Source organism: Stigmatopora argus, chromosome 20 (genome assembly GCF_051989625.1).
Source record: "Stigmatopora argus isolate UIUO_Sarg chromosome 20, RoL_Sarg_1.0, whole genome shotgun sequence".
NCBI lineage: Eukaryota > Metazoa > Chordata > Actinopteri > Syngnathiformes > Syngnathidae > Stigmatopora > Stigmatopora argus.
In genome coordinates, this window is record NC_135406.1 from 5,637,987 (window position 1) to 5,656,386 (window position 18,400).

At 34.5% G+C, this 18,400-nt stretch overlaps 1 protein-coding gene across 3 annotated transcripts in view; it reads right to left on the reverse strand.

The window, feature by feature from the left end:
• The window catches only part of LOC144065687 (short transient receptor potential channel 5-like), a 77,788-nt gene that overhangs the window by 30,631 nt on the left and 28,757 nt on the right, over positions 1 to 18,400 (reverse strand). The window contains exon 1 of one of the 3 annotated variants that reach the window (XM_077588670.1): positions 13,777 to 14,095. The exons of the other annotated variants lie outside the window; for them this stretch is intronic. The gene's annotated coding sequence lies outside the window, so the exon portion shown is untranslated. Of the gene's footprint in view, positions 1 to 13,776; positions 14,096 to 18,400 lie in introns of those variants that run through there. 3 annotated transcript variants of the gene reach the window in all.

Below are 18,400 nucleotides of genomic sequence, written 5' to 3' on the forward strand. Positions count from 1 at the left end.
TACTACGTTGGACAGAAATGGCTGGCGGACGGCCGATGCGGAATGCAGATTCCCGGAAAATCTGCATGCGGCGGTGGGACAATTTATGCTGACTCTTTTACAGCATTGCAGATAAAACTCGCCGCTCGCCTTTGATCTGCCCCTTTCACTCTTTGACTTCAATATGGCGTCTTGAAGTATTTGAGAATATGACGTTTGGGGTCTAGGAATGGAAAAATGTCCTTTTCCAACGTGTCCCCAGAATGGGGACGGTGAGATATTTTTGCCAGGTGGACTAACGGACATGTTTGATTTATCTTTATTTTTTTTATTTGAACAAAAAGTAAATGGTCCATTTATCTACTCTCACCTTTAGTCGATAGATTATTTGTACATTAAAATGTATTATTATTATTTTTTTTACTTAGAATTTCTGATTACAAAAATATATGTCTTTTTATGCTTTAATCTCATCTTGTTTAATTAAAAAGTCAATTTACATTGAAAAACAAAAGGACAAAAGTATAAATACTTTTCTTTTAAAATATTGATTTTTCAACATTTTAGATTTAATAAAAAATTGGGATTAAAAAAGTGAAAACAACGTTCAATATTCAATATTATTTTTAATATTAAAACATGTTCATTTAAAGTTTTGTTCTTAAAAACTGGGAAATTGAAAGAAAGTATCATGTACATCACAATTTAGATATATTATCCCATCCCCTATGACCACATGAAAGCGCCCCCCCCCCTCAAAAAAACACTGTCCAATCATGTCTGTCCTCTCCCACCCAGACAAGTCCATAAATAAAAAATGACATTGACGCATCTCACTCGTCTTAACTCGATTACAAAAAAAACATCTTTATGAGTTGGGCTTGGAGATGAAAAATGGCAGAGTGAATTCGGGTGAATAAAGATATATTTAAAAAAAAAGTATGTTGGCAGATGATGCAACTCTGTTGTGTAACGCTCTAAATTTAGAACCGAAAGGCATTTGGGGAGACGAGGCCGCGAGCGGAACTGAAGACCCCAACGCTCCTGGGGGTGCTTCCTTCTAGCTTGTCCTTTAATCCTTCTATGAACCCCCCCCCCCCTTCCCAACCCGCACAATTTCCATTCTTCTAACAAATTTTGCCTTTGACGTGTCCTTCCGAGCTTCATTACTCTTTCCCACTTTGCCGTCTGTCTCCCTTCATTAACCTTTACGTTGGATTTGCAGTTTAATTATTCATTAAGTGGTACAAATATTTCAGCAGACATTAAAGAAAGATGTTTTAGATATATTTCGAACGCACTTCTCGATGGTCCAGCTGAGATTTTGCCGTTTTAAAAGGCGGGAATAGAGATATCGATCCATTAGATGGAGCTGTAGTAGTAGAAACAGTAGTAGCAGTCGCAGTAGTAGTAGAAACAGTAGTAGTGGTAGCAGTAGTAGTAGAAACAGTAGTAGCAGAAGTAGTAGAAACAGTAGTAGTAGAAACAGTAGTAGCAGAAACAGTAGTAGCAGAAACAGTAGTAGCAGTAGCAGTAGAAACAGTAGTAGCGGTAGCAGTAGTCGTAGAAACAGCAGTAGCAGGAGCAGTATTATTAGTAGAAACAATAGTAGCAGTAGCAGTATTAGTAGTAGTAGAAACAGTTTTAGCAGTAGCAGTAGTAGTAGAAACAGTAGTAGCAATAGTAGTAGAAGTAGTAGAAACAGTAGTAGAAACAGTAGTAGCAGAAGTAGTAGAAACAGTAGTAGCAGAAGTAGTAGAAACAGTAGTAACAGAAGTAGTAGAAACAGTAGTAACAGAAGTAGTAGAAACAGTAGTAGCAGTAGCAATAGTAGTAGAAACAGTAGAAACAGTAGTAGCAGTAGAAAGAGTAGTAGCAGTATTAGTAGTAGTAGAAACAGAAGTAGCAGTATTAGTAGTAGTAGAAACAGTAGTAGCAGTATTAGTAGTAGTAGAAACAGTAGTAGCAGTATTAGTAGTAGTAGAAACAGTAGTAGCAGTATTAGTAGTAGTAGAAACAGTAGTAGCAGTATTAGCAGTAGTAGAAACAGTAGTAGCAGTATTAGCAGTAGTAGAAACAGTAGTAGCAGTATTAGCAGTAGTAGAAACAGTAGTAGCAGTATTAGCAGTAGTAGAAACAGTAGTAGCAGTATTAGCAGTAGTAGAAACAGTAGTAGCAGTATTAGCAGTAGTAGAAACAGTAGTAGCAGTATTAGCAGTAGTAGAAACAGTAGTAGTAGAAACAGTAGTAGCAGTATTAGTAGAAACAGTAGTAGCAGTAGCAGTAGCAGTAGAAACAGTAGCAGCAGTAGCAGTAGAAACAGTAGTAGCAGTAATAGTAGAAAATGCAGTAGTAGTAGTAGAGGGTTGTGTTTCACATTCCTTAGATGGAGCTGTAGTAGTAGAAACAGTAGTAATAGTAATAGTGGTAGTAGTAGTAGTAGTAGTAGTAGTAGGGGATTGTGTCATAATCTACAAATTAAAAACATTTATTTATTACTTATTTATCAATTATGTAATTATTATTTATTGTTAATATCTATTGATTATTTATGTATATGTTTGTTTGTTGTTTTTATTTGTGCACTTCTCTACTTATTTATGTTGTTGACTACATATTATGACTAATTATTTATTTATTTATTTATTGATTGGTTATTTTTACTATCCATCAATATTTTATCGCTACTTATTTATGCTGTGACTACTTGTTTATTTATGACTTATTTATTGATTATGACATTTTTGTTTGTTGTTGTGTACTTTGTGGCGAGATTTTAAATTGTACTTGTATGACAATAAAAGCAAATAAATAATAATGCATTTGATTTCAAAGCATCTATAAGACACTCAAAAACACCAATTAAAAGCAAAATATTAATTAATAACAGGAAAGAAGGCCTAAAACAAACCCGTACCGGAAATCAAGTTGGAAACGATCACTCGCAAAAATAAAATGAAGCAATTTCAGTGATTTGTTGAAAACCCCCTTGGACCCCCCCTTGATTTACGACAGCCAATGACGTAAGCAGGTCTTGATTTAATTTGCCGCTGGCCATCCGTCTTTTTAATTGCCCTCACCGCCATGTTTGATGGCGCCGCTTTATGTGGCTTTGCATGCAAATGCGATGGTCTGAGTTATTATATTCCAAAATGATCTGCTTCTCCCGTGTAAAATAAACACTCAAGTGCTGACTCGCGTCACGGGGAGGGCATTATTAAAATGGTGTGTGTGTATGTGTGTGTGTGTTTGCATTAGCTATCTGCAAAGTGGTTATGTTAACAGATGCATATTTAGCCTGTTGTACTTCATTTTAATATCTGTACTTAACGTATGTTTGTTCTTGGTTTCTGATCAAATAAAAAATGGCTTATACTGCAATGCCACTTATCTACCGTATTTTCCAAACTATAAGGCGCCCCTTTAAAAAATGCCTTACTTTAAAAAAATGTTTTGTGTATGTTTTAAAACACGGTAGTAGTAGTAGTAGTAGTGAAGTGGTGGTGGTAGAGGTAGTAGGGGATTATGTTATACAAGTAAATCCAGTTGGGGTAGTAGTAGTAGTAAAAAAAGGGGGGTCCAGTAGATGGAGCTGTATTAGTATTAAGGGATTGTGTTATAGATCCACTAGATGGAGCTGTAGTGGTAAAAACAGTAGTAGTAGTAGTAGTAGTAAGGGATAAACATCCACTAGATTCATCTGTGGTCGTAGTAGTAGTAGGTTATGTTATAGAGTCACTAGATGAAGCTGTAGTAGTTGTAGTAATAGTGGCAGTAGTAGTAGAAGTATTAGTAGTAATAGTGGTAGTAGTAGTAATAGTGGTAGTAGTAGTAGTAGTAGTACTAGTGGTAGTAGTAGTGGTAGTATTAATAGTGGTAGTAGTATTAGTGGTAGTAGTAGTAGTAATAGTGGCAGTAGTAGTAGCAGTAGCAGTAATACTGGTAGTAGTAGTAGTAGTAATAGTGGTAGTAGTAGTAGCAGTAGCAGTAATAGTGGTAGTAGTAGTAGCAGTAGCAGTAATAGTGGTAGTAGTAGTAGCAGTAATAGTGGTAGTAGCAGTAATAGTGGTAGTAGTAGTAGCAGTAGCAGTAATAGTGGTAGTAGCAGTAATAGTGGTAGTAGTAGTAGCAGTAGCAGTAATAGTGGTAGTAGTAGTAGCAGTAGCAGTAATAGTGGTAGTAGTAGTAGCAGCAGTAATAGTGGTAGTAGTAGCAGTAATAGTGGTAGTAGTAGTAGTAGTAATGCGGGAGTTTTACTTTCGCTAGATTGAGCTGTATTAGTAGTGGTGGGTTTTGTTATAGATCCAATAGATGGAGCTGTAGTAGTAGGGGGTTGTGTTATGGATCCACTCGATAGAGCTGTAGTAATAATAGTAGTAGTTGTAGTAGTAGTAGGGAGTTGTGTTTCCCATCACTTAGTGAGAGCTGTAGTAGTAGAAACAGTAGTAGTAGCAGTAAGGGCTATGTTTCACATTCAAAGTAGTAGAAAAAGTAGTAGTAGTAGGGGGATGTGTTATATATCCACTCATGTTAGTGGAGTTTTTACATTACAGTAATAACTTGTTTATCGAGGTTAATACGTTACAGGACCTTTCACAATTGGCCAATCACCGCAACGGCCGGAACAGTATTTTTATGGTCTCTATTTAAAACTATTTGGAATATGTATAATTGTTCCTACACTATAAACTTTTCATCGATATTAAAATGGCAAAATGTCATTTATTTTTTATTTTTAGTCTTATGGGCGTGGCATCAAAGAACCTCTCTTTGATGAATCGCTCCCCATTCCCTTAATTTGTCCGAGTTCAAATTGCTCGCTTTGCTAATAACGTCTTCTGAGCTTTTAGCTATTTTGGGGAAATGCGCCAAAAAATAAAAAACAAGAAACATAAACAAAATCAAAGAGCAGAAGCTAATTGCTACCCTGTACACTGTGCGTGCTTGCCTGTAGTTGCGGTTAATTAGCTTGGAAGGCAGTGAGCAGATGTCAGATGGCTTCTTTTGATCTAGCACGGCGAAGTACTTCGAAGGTATACACCAGTGGCGGGCCGTCAGGGCCTTCAAGGCCTTCTCTGCTGGCCTAAGAAATATCTGAATCATATATTATATTTTGTCCATCAATACTTCCAAATTGTCTGTTAGTTTCCTTTCATTGCTTTCCCCCCTGTTTGCACTGCTTCCAGATGTGTTTTTTCATATTGAAGCATTTAACCAATCACATTTCAGCCATTATTTGTTGCCAGGATCAGAAATCTGCCTGAAAGCCTTCACAATCAGTTCTGCGGGCTCTGCTGCATTAAACAAGACTGTTGCTTTTAACCAATCAGATTTCGAGCTGGCAACCCGACAATGCTTTTTCGCAGGCATTGCCATTTTGCTGGCTGGGATACGTCATTGCTTTCACCAACTATTATTCGCTAGCTATAGAGAGTAGGCGGGCCAAAACCAGAGTGAGGCAGCCAGAGATCACGAAACTCCACCCACAATGGCCGATTTAGGAAAACAAATGCATTTGGTTGCAGATTTGCTCACACAGCTATTTTCCAGACGGACTTTTCCAGAAAAAAATGGACATCATTAAGAAAGGGCGGTCAACTCCGAAGCTAGCAAGCCTGTTACAGCCGGGAAAAAGGTGTGTGCGCCACTATCAGTGCGCTAACTACAAAGAGCTAGCAAACTGTATTTGGAGCTAGCTGCACAAGCAAATATATTGTTGTGTTGATTTAAAGCCATTTTCAAGACGGAATATGCCGGAAATATGACAGGACAGGCTCGACTTTCAGCATTAGCTTCGATGGCGATAGAAAAGAAGGAAGAAAGAAAGGAGGATGGATATTGTGTACAGCTAAAAAGGATTTTTGGTGAGTAAAATATGGCTATATTCCTAAATAATATTTCAATTGTATGAGGTTATTATTGATGATTTTTTATGTGTCGCAGCTGTAGCTGCTGTAGAGGTTTTATAGCCATAAAATAGTTTTTGAGGGTTGGATTGATCCCGATAGCAGAAGGCGCTACCCCAAAATGCACGGACTGCCACTGGAATACACACACAAACCGTATTTACCCGCATATAAGCCACATTTGTCGGACAAAAAATGATGACTGAATCGAGGGTACGGCTTATATGCGCATAAAAAGACGACATGCACGAAACTGCAAGGTGACAACGCCAAAACACCATGACGTCATGACGTCATGACGCCATGATGTCATGACGCCATGACGTCATGACGCCATGATGCAAAACAATACATCCGGTATGGCCATTTATTTCAAAATAGAGAAAAGATAAACAGATAAAACACTAAACAAAATATATTTTGACATCTATGAATGAAATTCAAGAAAAAAAACATATCTAAACATATAAAAAATGAAGTTGAGAGCGAGAGAGGAAAATCTAAAAAATAAACAAGGGAAGTAAAAGTACACAGATGGAGATGGCCCCACCTACTTTTCACAGGTTTTAATAAGTGTGAGTACATGAGTGTATCGTGGTGTAAATATATATAACATAAATATGTATATATGTGAGCAAGTTTAAAATCTAGCCACGACTCATTCAGCTAAATAAGTGGAAATTTTAACGCTAGTTTCTACGGTAGCAAAATGCTAAAATAAAATTGATATTTTTCTTAAAATTTAAATTTAGCCATATATTTTTTTATACATACAGTACCCATTCAAGTTAACATAACATAGTATAATTGGAGAAATAAACAAATTAAAATTGGGGTGTTTAAATTTAGGGAGGATAAAAATATTATTTGGCAACTCAAATGAATGTGGAGGGAGGTCATAAAATTTGTTTTTTGGGATGGAAAACATCTTTTAATCATTTTTTTTTATTTTAGAAGGAAAGAAAATGTTTTAATGATGTTCAATAATATTGTGGAAAACAAAATATTTTTACATATCTATTTTCAAATTTAAAAAAAAAAATGCCTTTGGGGCTAAAAACCCAAACAGAAAAAAAAATATAATTTGGGATTAAAAAGAAATCGCAATTATTGTTTTAAAAAAGGAAAAATGCAGGAAATATTATTTATATATAATTTTTATTTGTATTTGATCATAAAACAGAATGTCGTTTACTTCCTCGGACCACACAAAAATGATGCGGCGGGCCAGATTTGGCCCCCGGGCCATTGCCTTGACATTAATTCCCTCTAATATCGCTACCTCTACTTACAAATGCCTCTAGGCACAAAATGTTCAGGTTACAAAATTTTTGATATGCAAATGAGTGACTCGAGATACGAAAAAGATCCAACTTACGAAATCCCCCCCAAAATGCATTTCCTTATCCGTAATTTTATTTTGAAAATATTGTTGCAGATGCATTGATTGTCACTTTAGAACCACACTACCCTCTACTGGGCTCTCATTGGCTGTTTCACAACAACCACTATCCATGTTAAAAACCGTACAAATGCAATGCGGCACATATTTTCACACACATAGGGCACACGTAAAAGTCTAAAATGTACTACAAAGTGTACGTCTTTCGACCATGGTAGAACGGGCTCTTACCGCCATCTGGCAGACAAACGCGGGTATCACATTTCCCATTTAACGGCTGCGAAGGAACTATTTCAGCGGCGTAGGGCACATTTTCATATGCTTTATTTGTTTTAAGACATTAATAAATAATTTACTTAAAATTTTCTCTCATTTTTGTGTATTTCCTCACATTTTTCATCCAAAATTGGGACACTTTGACCAATTTTAAATTTTTAGTTGGTAGTTGTGTGAGGACCATAGAACGAACTAGAGAATTTACATATAAAGTACACCTTACGAAATTTTCAAGGTACGAAAACAGTTCTGGAACCCATTAATTTCGTGAGTAGAGGTACACAAGTACAATTCTCAAAAAGTATATTTATTAAATATGACTGTATTAATATCAAAATATAATGTTTAGACTACTTTAACTACTGTACTCACAGGGAATATAGTTCCTCTTCTTGATATAAATTAAAAAAAACATGGTAAATGGGAATTTTAGTCTAAGTCCTTTGTCCGCGATATTCGAGGGATTACTGTACTTGCTCTCATTATGGAAAAAAACTGCTGACGTGCCCCTTTTTAAGGTGTTTTGACTTTCTTCCAAACAAGTTATGATTGCGGGCTTTGTATAGTACGTTCCCCCTGTAAAAAGCCACGAACAGGACATTCTATGGGTTATTGATTTTCCTACACGGGTTTAAATTAAATGCCAGCAGTGATGGATGACTTTCAAATAAAGCAATGTTTTTTAAAGTGATGACATTAACGACAACTGCATGAATGGCAACCTGGCTTCTTTTATCCAGCCTTTTTCTTGAGGCTTTCGTCTCATTGGCCCTAGAAAAGAGCATCAAAGTGAGCAGAAAAGAAATGAAACGCGGGAAAAGCTCATCGAGGCCAATCGTCAAGTCTGCCTCGGAGCTTTTCTCGGGAAGGGAAGAATGTAGTAATTATCGTGTAATTACTAGACATGTCACTATGAGATTAAACGTGAATGTAAATCGCTATTCTGTACCGCGGCACCCCAGAAACGACATATTTCTTACATGGTAAAATCTCCCTAAAAATACTAAAGTAAACCACGATGGAATCGATTAGAAAAAGTAACAAATTTAATTTTGTAAATTTGGGTCACTAAAAAGGAAAAATGAAGGCAAACGTGTCAATTAATTACCATATTTTCTCGCATATAAGCCTTATTTGTCACTCAAAAAAATGATGACTGAATCAATGGTACGGCTTATATGAGCACAAGACTTATGGTGTTGCTATACTCTTTTTCACCAGTAGATGTCGGCAAATTAACATTGACTATTTGTGGTTATTTTCTGTTTTGCAGTAAGAAAACAACTATTACTGGATGAATTAATTCCTTATGATATTGACCCTAATAATGTGCTTTTGGTTCATAAAATATATTAGAAATTCCACATGCAACGTGGGGCGGCTTATACGAGAGAAATCGTCAAATTCAACGATTTTAAGGCACATTTAAGGGTACGGCTTATACGCGGAGGTGGCTAATATGTGAGAAAATTCGGTATAAGCCATAATATGCACAATGAAAGGGAAAAAAATGTCGCACTGGAGTATAAGTTGTATTTTTTTGGCAGGAAAAAATACGGTAATGTTAGACAAAATAAGCTCTTTAATGTAACATACTAACAAACTGTTGCCTGAAAAAAAACAAATATAATGTTGTTAGTCACAGTGAAAAAAAATAAAGCCAAATTATGGGAAAAAAGTGCAACTTATACTCCAGAGAATACGTTTTTTTTTTTAAAAGCGCAATGCAAATAGAAGACGATTAACAACCAAGAAAACTTTGCGTTGTCATTGACTTAAACCTTTACATAAGCTAATAGCTAGCATTTCAGTTTATATAGTTTGTGTAGGTTTTTTGGGGGTGTAACAGTGGGTAGGCAGTTGAAATGATTGCAATTATACCCCAAAAAATTATATATTTTTACCATAGTGACAGAACTTTGAGAATTAGGTGATTATTTTTTAAGGGTGTAAAAAAAGCATACAAAATGTCCAGTTTAATAGAAAAAACATTAAAATATTAATTTTGTGACTATTTTATTAATATTCCTACACTCTTAACTTGAATTTTTTGTAAGTAGAGTTGCATTTTATATGTAAATTCCCTAATCCTAATCCAACCTAATTCTAAACCCTTTAAAAAGTATTAAAAATACCAATTTTGTATGAAATAGGTGAGGGAAAAAAATGAAATTATTCAAATTGGTCGTGGGTAAAGGGGGAGGAGTCAAATGTTTGTCAGCTGAGAAAACATAAACACACATGCAGGTAAAGACAACAAAAAAATTACGTTTGGTAAAATATCAACGATGATTGTTTTTGATGACTATTCATAATTTAACCAATGAGAGGGCAGGAAGGTGTTTATCAGGTAGCCAATTGGAGTGGAAGTTTAAATAATATGCAGGATACATGTGGTAGCAATTTCATTTTTAGGAATGCGGGTGGACAAAACTGCGGAAGATGACGTCTTCTTGCCAGTGGATGGTAATTAATCGAAAGAGCTAATTAAGAAAATTGGTTTCCCCAAGTTCGCGGTGGAAAATGCGCAAGATGTCCTTGATGTTGGCAGCCTGCCGGGATGGGGAGGAGCTTAATTGGAAGTCTACAAAATGGCATTAGACGAGAGTGGTGAAGACATTTTGAAAATTGAAGTCTTTCAGTTGTCTCTTATAGTGCGGAAAATACGGTAATATTCATAACAGGTTAGCCAAATTGCATTAAAATAAAATCTAAATATAATAATAAACATTAAAATATTTGAAGGTTTTTTTTATTAAACTGGACATTTTGTATGCTTTTTTACACCCTTAAAAAAATAATCACCTACCCACTGTTACACCCCCCAAAAAACTACACAAACTATATAAACCGTAATGCCTAGCTATTAGCTAAAAAAAAGTATTCTCTGGAGTATAAATTACACTTTTTTCCCCATAGTTTGGCTTTATTTATTTTTTCACTGTGACTGACAACAGCTTGCTATGTGGTTTTTTCAGACTATAGTTTGTTAGTATATTACATTAAAGAGCGTATTTTGTTTAACATTACCGTATTTTTTTCTTCCAGCCAAAATAATGCAATTTATAATCTAGTGCAACAATTTTTTGCCCTTTCATTGTGCATATTTTGGCTTATACCAAATTTTCTCGCATATTAGCCGCCTCCGCGTATGTGACTATGTCGACTACTACTTGTTGTCAACTACGCATATTGACTATGACGACTACTACTTATGTTGACTATGTTGACTACTACTTATGTTGTCTACTACTCATGTTGACTATGTCGACTACTACTTATGTTGTCTACTACTCATGTTGACTATGTCGACTACTAATGTTGTCTACTACTCATGTTGACTATGTCGACTACTACTTATGTTGTCTACTACTCATGTTGACTATGTTGTCTACTAATCTTGACTATGTCGACTACTACTTTTGTTGACTATGTCAACTACTACTCATGTTCACTATTTTCGACTACTAATGTTGATTATGTCGACTACTGCTCTTGTTGTCAACTACTCATGTTGACTATGACGACTACTACTTATGTTGACTATGTTGACTACTTATGTTGTCTACTACTTATGTTGACTATGTTGGCTACTTATGTTGACTATGTTGGCTACTTATGTTGTCTACTACTTATGTTGTCTACTACTCGTGTTGACTATGTCGACTACTACTTATGTTGTCTACTACTCATGTTGACTATGTCGACTACTACTTATGTTGTCTACTACTCATGTTGACTATGTCGACTACTACTTTTGCTGACTATGTCGACTACTAATGTTCACTATTTTCGACTACTAATGTTGATTATGTCGACTTCTACTTATGTTGATTATGTCGACTACTACTCTTGTTGACTATTTCAATCGACTAATACTCATGTTGAATATGTCGACTACTACTTATGTTGTCTACTACTCATGTTGACTATGTCGACTACTACTTATGTTGTCTACTACTCATGTTGACTATGTCGACTACTACTTTTGTTGACTATGTCGACTACTAATGTTCACTATTTTCGACTACTAATGTTGATTATGTCGACTTCTACTTATGTTGATTATGTCGACTACTACTCTTGTTGACTATTTCAATCGACTAATACTCATGTTGACTATGTCGACTACTACTTTTGTTGTCTACTACTCATGTTGACTACGTCGACTGCTACTTATGTTGTCTACTATAATAATAATAATAATACTCATGTTGACTATGTCGACTGCTACTTATGTTGTCTACTACTCATGTTGACTATGTTGACTACTACTTATGTTGTCTACTACTCATGTTGACTATGTCGACTACTACTTATGTTGACCATTTCGACTACTATTCATGTTGACTATGTTGTGTGCATATAAGCCGTACCCTTGATTCAGTCGTCATTTTTTTGTTACAAATACGGTTTTTATGCGAGAAAATGCGATATTATCATGCTTATGTTCGAATTCGATCCTAGTGTGACTAGGAATAATTGACCTCACGTCAACTAGTGGCTAACACGTGCTAATCTGCTATGTTTACAAGCACAGCTGAGCTCAACGAATGATCGGTCGCTCTTTACAAGCAAGCTGAAATAAAAAGACAAACGGCCCTTTTCTTTACTAGGCATCCCGGAGAGGCGCGGCGTAATGATCGTCACTCTTGCTTTGTAAAATTAACGAGCGCCACAAGTGCCTCGGCGCTAACCTCTTAATTATCTCTGGCCGCGCTTGCAGACGTGACCTAATTGCATAAAAAAAAAAGTGCAGATTTTTTTCCAATAGTTTTTGCAGTCTTCCTCAGTTTTACATTTTAATCATGTTTTTCCCTCAAAAATGTCCATATATAAACATAAATATGTATATTTATATACATATTTGTCACAATGTTTACGTAAATAAGGACCACATAAAGGTGTACCTATTAGATATGAAAAAAAAACAGTTGGAAAAATACAAGATAAAGCAAGGGTGTCAAAGTGGTGGCCCAGAGGCCAAATCTGGCCCGCCGCATCATTTTGTGCGGCCGATTTTCTGTTTTATGATGAAATTCAAATGAAAATTATACATGTTTATGGAATGTGATTTCCATTTTTAAATCAATACCTGCAATATTTTTTAATACAAAAATGTCATTTTTTTGTGTTGTTTTTAGTACAAAAAGCATTTTTTTTAAATCAATAACAAACGGAATATTTAGGTGTTTTAATCCAAAATTTAAAAACAAAATATCTGAATATATCTAAAGTATTTCCCCCTTTTATTTTTCACTGTATATAGATTTTTAAAAACGCAATATTTACCCTTTTCCCATTTAAAATAAAAAAATAAAGTTAAAAATATATAATAGATTGAATATTTGCTTTATTTTCAGATTTAAAAAAAATAAATACATTTTAAAAAATCCACGATCAATAAAAAACTGAATATTTCGGCCTTTTAATCCAAATTTGTAAAATAAAATATCTAAATATATCTAAAGTATTTCCCCCTTTTATTTTTCGCTGTATATAGATTTTTAAAAACGCAATATTTACCCTTTTTCCATTTAAAATAAAAAAATAAAGTTAAAAATATATCATAGATTGAATATTTGCCTTATTTTCATATTTTAAAAAATTAAATACATTTAAAAAAATCCACGATCAATTTCAAACTGAATATTTAGGCATTTTAATCCAAATTTGTAAAATAAAATATATAAATCTATCTAATGTATTACCCCCTTTTATTTTTCGCTGTATATAAATGTTTAAAAACACAATATTTACCCTTTTTCCATTTTAAATTTAAAAATTAAAAAATATATATATGATAGATTGAATTATTGGTTTTTTAAAAATTTAAACGTGATAGATTGAATATTTGCCTTATTTGCTGATTTAAAAAAAATAAATACATTTTAATAAATCCACTACAAAGGAATATTTGCAATTAAGAAGCTCAAAGAGAAGATTTGTACTAATTTTACTGTCCGGAAATGACGATTGAAAAAAGCTGTCAATTCATTCATCGATTAATTTTGGCAGCCTAAATGGAAGAAAATGACATTTATTTTATAAAATGACCAACATGAGCAACAATAAAATCCTGGACTCAGCTGTAATGGTGAGTATAATTAACCGAGTGCATCATCTACTCGAATGAATTGATGCCATTTCAAGCCCTGCTTAACAAACACGCTTTTTGATAACAGATTTAACCCGGAAAAAAACGGCCCTTACTTTCAAAATCCATCTTGGAACAGAATCCTGTTGTGTTCTTGTGAAACAAAAACACTACTAAAGCTTATAAAGATTTAAAAACAACTGTTAGCTAAGTGTTCTTTTAGTTTTCTGTTGATGTAGCCTTGACTTTTTTCCCTTGATTTCCCATTGCTTTCAGCTGTGGTTGTCACGCACCTGCCTCGTTAACCCGTGTATGTAGCTTTAAATGAATGAAATCCTTTTATTGTCATTAAACAAGTATAAAGAGATTTAAAGACAACGTGACTAAATAACAACAACAAACAAAAAGAAAAATAAATCCTCAATAATAACAACAATCATTAAAAAAGTAACAAATAATATGTAGTCAACAATGTAAGAAACTATGGTGCACAAATAACAAAAACAAACAAACAGACAACTAAATCATCAATAAATAATCATAAAACAAGTTATAAATAATAAATAAATAAGTAGTCAATAACATAAATCAGTAGGGTGCACAAAAAGTGCATAATGATTCATAACAATAAATAATTAAAAGACAAGAAATCAATGAATAAGTAGTCAATAGAAAAAGTCATCAATACCATAATTAAGGAGGGTGCACAGAAAAGTGCACAAATAACATCAAACAGATAAATAATTAATTAATAATAATAAATAAATAAATAGTAGTCAACATAAGTAGTAGTCAACACAAGTAGTTGTCAACATAGGTAGGTGTCCAATTAAGTAGTAGTCAACATAGACAAGTATTTAACATAACAAGTAGTAAGTAGTAGTTAACATAAGGAGTAGTCATCATAATAAGACGTCAACATAACAAGTAGTAAGTAGTCAACATAATAAGTAGTAGTAAACATAATAAGTAGTAGTCAACATAATTAGGAGTAGTCATCATAATAAGAAGTCAACATAACAAGTAGTAAGTAGTAGTCAACATAGGTAGTAGTCAATTTACTAAGTAGTAGTCAACATAGATAGTAGTCAATTTACTAAGTAGTAGTCAACATAGATAGTAGTCAATTTACTAAGTAGTGGTCAATTTACTAAGTAGTAGTCATGTTAGATAGTAGTCAATTTACTAAGTAGTAGTCAATTTGCTAAGTCGTAGTCAACATTGATATGTAGTAGTCAACATAGATAGTAGTCAATTTACTAAGTAGTAGTCAACATTGATACGTAGTAGTCAACATAGATAAGTAGTAGTCAACATTGATACGTAGTAGTCAACATAGATAAGTAGTAGTCAACATAGATAGTAGTCAATTTACTAAGTAGTAGTCAACATTGATAAGTAGTAGTCATCATAATTAGTAGTAGTCATCATAATTAGTAGTAGTCAACATTGATAAGTAGTAGTCATCATAATTAGTAGTCGTCAACATTGATAAGTAGTAGTCATCATAATTAGTAGTAGTCAACATTGATAAGTAGTAGTCATCATAATTAGTAGTAGTCAACATAAATAGGTAGTAGTCAACATAAATAGGTAGTAGTCAACATAAATAGGTAGTAGTCAACATAATTAGGTAGTAGTTAACATAAATAGGTAGTAGTCAACATAAATAGGTAGTAGTCAAAATAATAATTAGTAGTTTACATAATAAGTAGCAGTAAACATAATAAGTTAGTAGTCATCATAATTAGTAGTAGTCAACATAAATAGGTAGTAGTCAACATAAATAGGTAGTAGTCAACATAATTAGGTAGTAGTTAACATAAATAGGTAGTAGTCAACATAATAGGTAGTAGTCAACATAGTAGGTAGTAGTCAACATAAATAGGTAGTAGTCAAAATAATAATTAGTAGTTTACATAATAAGTAGCAGTAAACATAATAAGTTAGTAGTCAACATAAATAGGTAGTAGACATAGATAAGTAGTCAACATAGATAAATAGTAGTCAACAGATAAATAGTAGTCAACATAACAAGTAGTCAACATAAGAAGTAGTCAACATAAGAAGTAGTCAACATAAGAAGTAGTCAACATAAGAAGTAGTCAACATAATAATTAGTCAACATAAGAAGTAGTCAACATAAGAAGTAGTCAACGTAAGATGTAGTCAACATAAGAAGTAGTCAACATAGATAAGTAGTCAACATAAGAAGTAGTCAACATAAGAAGTAGTCAACATAAGAAGTAGTCAACATAAGAAGTAGTCAACATAAGAAGTAGTCAACATAGATAAGTAGTCAATATAAGAAGTAGTCAACATAGATAAGTAGTCAACATAGATAAGTAGTCAACATAGATAAGTAGTCAACATAGATAAGTAGTCAACATAGATAAGTAGTCAACATAGATAAGTAGTCAACATAGATAAGTAGTCAACATAAGAAGTTGTCAACGTGAATATGTGGTCATTTATATAAGTAGGTAAAAAAGTGACTTAAGTGGTTAGTAGCCTAGTTTTAGTGCAAGCTTTGCTTTTTTATTCTTGTTGGGTTCTCGTCCGTATATTTAATTCTCTGTCTTTAGCTTAATCTTGCAATTTTTTGGATTCCTATTCTTATTTGCACTTGATTTTTTACTCTTTCTTTTATCCAACTTTTGAAGTTCCCTCCACCCTGCCCGTTTTTCCCCCAGTCGCCGATGAAATGAGTTTGCGGCTTTTTTCTGTCCTTCATGCCCTTGAGGCTAACACGCTCATTGATCCCTCTTGAGAAAATGGCGGTACGCCAGCGCCGTAAAGCGTGATATGCGGCAAGCGGCCCCCGGGGGTCGCGCGTAATTTTAATGACGTACAAACCCGATGGTTTTGTAGCTACCTAAAGAAAAAAAAACTTGATTCTATTGGCCGTGAGTCATGGAGACACACGAGCTGGTCGAAGGGTGCCGTCATCTGACTTATGTCCGAGTCTACTCGCGGTGGAACTTGACTTTGAGCGTCCTCTTGGACATCGAGCGTGACATCATTGATGGTGTGGCGGCCCTTGATTACAGAAGTCCATTAGCAGTATGAGAAGGAAATGCGACAGGAGCCAAAAAGCCAATAAAGCTTCTGTAAAAAACCCAATTGTGTGCTTTCTAACTATGTCCACTTATGTGGACTACTACTCATTCATGTTGACTATGTCCACAACTACTTTTGTTGACTAGGTCGACAACTACTTGTTGTCTACTACTCATGTTGACTATGTCCACTTCTACTAATGTTGACTGTCGACTACTACTTTTGTTGTCTATGTCGACTACTACTTTTGTTGACTTTGTCGTCTACTACTTGTTGTCTACTACTCATGTTGACTATGTCCACTTCTACTCATGTTGACTATGTCGACTACTACTCTTGTTGAGTATGTCGACTACTACTTTTGTTGTCTATGTCGACTACTACTTCTGTTGACTATGTCGACTACTACTTTTGTTGACTTTGTCGTCTACTACTTGTTGTCTACTACTCATGTTGACTATGTCCACTTCTACTCATGTTGACTATGTCGACTACTACTCTTGTTGTCTATGTCGACTACTACTTCTGTTGACTATGTCGACTACTACTTTTGTTGACTTTGTCGTCTACTACTTGTTGTCTACTACTCATGTTGACTATGTCCACTTCTACTCATGTTGACTATGTCGACTACTACTCTTGTTGAGTATGTCGACTACTACTTTTGTTGACTATGTCGACTACTACTTTTGTTGACTATGTCGACTACTACTTTTGTTGACTATGTCGACTACTACTTTTGTTGACTATGTCGACTACTACTTTTGTTGACTATGTCGACTACTACTTTTGTTGACTATGTCGACTACTACTTTTGTTGACTTTGTTGACTACTACTTGTTGTCTACTACTCATGTTGACTATGTCCACTTCTACTCATGTTGACTATGTCCACTTCTACTCATGTTGACTGTCGACTACTACTTTTGTTGTCTATGTCGACTACTACTTCTGTTGACTATGTCGACTACTACTTTTGTTGACTTTGTCGTCTACTACTTGTTGTCTACTACTCATGTTGACTATGTCCACTTCTACTCATGTTGACTATGTCGACTACTACTCTTGTTGAGTATGTCGACTACTACTTTTGTTGTCTATGTCGACTACTACTTCTGTTGACTATGTCGACTACTACTTTTGTTGACTTTGTCGTCTACTACTTGTTGTCTACTACTCATGTTGACTATGTCCACTTCTACTCATGTTGACTATGTCGACTACTACTCTTGTTGAGTATGTCGACTACTACTTTTGTTGTCTATGTCGACTACTACTTCTGTTGACTATGTCGACTACTACTTTTGTTGACTTTGTCGTCTACTACTTGTTGTCTACTACTCATGTTGACTATGTCCACTTCTACTCATGTTGACTATGTCGACTACTACTCTTGTTGAGTATGTCGACTACTACTTTTGTTGACTATGTCGACTACTACTTTTGTTGACTATGTCGACTACTACTTTTGTTGACTATGTCGACTACTACTTTTGTTGACTATGTCGACTACTACTTTTGTTGACTATGTCGACTACTACTTTTGTTGACTATGTCGACTACTACTTTTGTTGACTATGTCGACTACTACTTTTGTTGACTGTCGACTACTACTTTTGTTGACTATGTCAACTACTACTTTTGTTGTCTACTACTCATGTTGACTGTCGACTACTACTT